The sequence below is a fragment of the Engraulis encrasicolus genome, chromosome 3 (assembly GCF_034702125.1).
Source record: "Engraulis encrasicolus isolate BLACKSEA-1 chromosome 3, IST_EnEncr_1.0, whole genome shotgun sequence".
NCBI classification, from domain to species: domain Eukaryota; kingdom Metazoa; phylum Chordata; class Actinopteri; order Clupeiformes; family Engraulidae; genus Engraulis; species Engraulis encrasicolus.
Window position 1 is genome coordinate 5839032 of NC_085859.1, and position 2798 is coordinate 5841829.

At 41.7% G+C, this 2798-nt stretch overlaps 1 long non-coding RNA gene across 1 annotated transcript; it reads left to right on the forward strand.

Annotated features, from left to right (window-relative positions):
• The first annotated feature begins 336 nt into the window (after nucleotides 1-336).
• On the forward strand, nucleotides 337-2441 carry LOC134445622 (uncharacterized). Its single transcript, XR_010034314.1, has 3 exons — nucleotides 337-722; nucleotides 1554-1580; nucleotides 2162-2441. It is a non-coding gene; the product is annotated as an uncharacterized LOC134445622 (long non-coding RNA).
• The last annotated feature ends 357 nt before the right edge of the window (nucleotides 2442-2798 follow it).

Here is a 2798-nt window from a genome sequence, read left to right on the forward strand (position 1 = left end):
CCAGCCTCATGGTGTGGGTGCTCGCTACATTTGTAGTCCAGCAAAGCTCCTGCATGCTCCACGGGGTGTGGGGCCATTTCATAGGCCTACTGGATGAATTGGGAATTTGGGGTTTGACAAATAACATTGACTGTGTTCCATTTGGATATATTTTTGATTCATATGTGCCGTGTTGCAGAAACTTAACCTGGCTCTCACTCAGATGGATTGTCATCCATCTGGAATTATGATGGTAACCTTGCTGTTCTAGCCCGTGGGTGTATTCAAAAAAAGCTCGAACGTGATTGGAGACAGTGACGTACTACTTCAACCAGTCAGATCGAAGCGGCCCGTGACGTAGTTTTCAGCGACGCGAGATAGAAGCCACAACAGAGCAGTTAGCATGTTGACAGTAGTCCCAGCCCAGCTAGCATGTGTATAGTGGATCATTGTTGGCGTTTGAACGGCAAGCCGCCTGTGGTATGCCGCCTGTGGTATGCCACCTGTGTCCGACATCGGACCACTGACGGTTACAAAACACACAAGGCATCGGTGGATTTTGGTTGGCAATCCGACATAGTGCACGAGTACTCTGCAGGGTCCAAACAGCGGCATGCTAGCTGACAATCCATCTGCGTAAGAGCCAGGTTACATGCTACCAGCCCCTAGCACCAATGGAGGAGGACCGCCTACTCATTTGGTGCCAGCATCGTTTGCATCAGATAAATCACAACAAAGATATGGTAAGTTAGATGTCTTGAAATGGCTATATTTTCTTTTAGTGAACACATCATGGGCATGGGTTTGTCCGTTTCTGACGGGGTGATAAATATTGCAGACAAAATGGACGTCTGCTTGCCTGCACAACCAATGTGACATATATTGATGAATAAAACTTAATCAAGTATGTGTATTTCGCTGAAAATGATTGACCAGCGATAAAATGTTATTCAGACAAAATTGCCAGCCATATGAAAACAATGCAGCCTCAACAGCATGCAGTTGCTACTAGCATTATTGGTTGTGTTCTGGTCACCGTTAGGCATGCCAATTTACCTATGATAATACAGTAAACCGTTTACAGTCCCATACGTTTTGTATATCCTACCATGAGAGAAATATACACCAGGATTGCATTAACTACTCCCGGTGTGCACGATTAACTTCGGGTCTGATTAACTTGGATGGCATAAAGAGCTGTTCACGTCAGACGAGACAGGATGGGGCGTCTTGAGTTCTATTATACACTTTGGAAACTGCATTACGGTTCGACGAGAGGAGCATGCCGTCGCACTTTTGCCGTTGTTATTGTGCGCGATTGTATTCTCAAACACTTCAGCTGTGGTCAATTCAAATAGTCGATTCGTGAGTGTGCTAAGCACTTCGATAAGTTGTAGGTGACCATCCCTAGTTGATCGGACGACCCAAAGTTAATCGTGCTCACCGTCATAAGCTGGGACACACACACACACACACACACACACACACACACACACACACACACACACACATACTGTGCCATTGTGAATTGTTCAATGGTGATGTCTTTTCTCGCTCTCTCTCTCCATTATTAGGTGACCCAAGACCCACGGTTATATAAGGTATGTCTGATTTATTACATCCATTGCTAGGTCAGAGGCAAAGAGTACATTACTGAAGCAAGCAAAGCCGTATTGTTAAGGGGTGTAAAACCCATTTGTGTAAACAATTAGTTTTTTTTCATCGGGGTGGGGATGTGAAATGACTGAGAACCTATTATCAAGGTAAATAGGACCCTTGCTGACCTCACCTGTACCTGTGCCCTCGGAAGGTATCCAATGTTACAGGTTTGAATTCTTAGTAAGAGTAACTGAAAAGTATATGTGCTGTCCTGCACCACTATCCACCTAAACCTACATTAATTTCTCAAGAGACTGTACTCCTCATAACATTACAGTTGACAGACGCTTTTGATCAAAGTGATGTACAAGGGCAGTAATGCAAAATGTGGGTGGAAAATACTCTGTACACAGAGTAAGTAGCATACACTGTTGTTAATGAACTTTAAGTCACCTAGAAATATTTTAAAATGTGTTGCAATCAATTCCCGTGTTGTTTTTGTTCAAAACCTTGTATGCACATAACCTTCTGAAATGTTTGTCTAATATACTTCTATACTTCCTTTGTCTGTGTCTGACGCCAGGAGGTGTATGAAGAAACGACAGCATAGAGGACCCAGCACATCCCCTCACAGATTCCATGCCTTTCAAAATATTAAAACAAGATTTCAAGGCATTTTCCTTAAAGAACTTGCAACATTTCAGGAGTGCGTCACCATTTGGGTTTTCATTTTGTACAATACATCACCTAACACCAAGAACGCTACATTTTGTAAGCTATGTTTCTTGCATTGCCAGTAACCAATATTTAAAAGAAAAAAGAATGTGTATATATAAATTGATATCTTATTTGTCATTATTTACCCTTTCATTACTGTACATTGAAAAAAAATAGACAGCGTTTTCTTTTCACAATAAAATTGTATTTACATATGTTCCAATTACTTGTGTACACCATTATTTACACCATTTGTTCAATATTCGATTCGATATTGTGACAAGATTCCACTTCTTTGTTCCTAATGGATGATGGTTAGATTCTGAACTAATGCTGTGTTACATGTTCCATTATGTCTATGAATCTGTCATTAGGGAGAGTCAGTCACAAAAAGCCTCGCTCACAACCAGTAGCATGAAGTACCTTAAAACCATAGGTTGTTTTGTAACTGATGTCAAATGTAAGGACTGTTGTTGACTGCTGCCTCATTAGGCTTTGTCCCA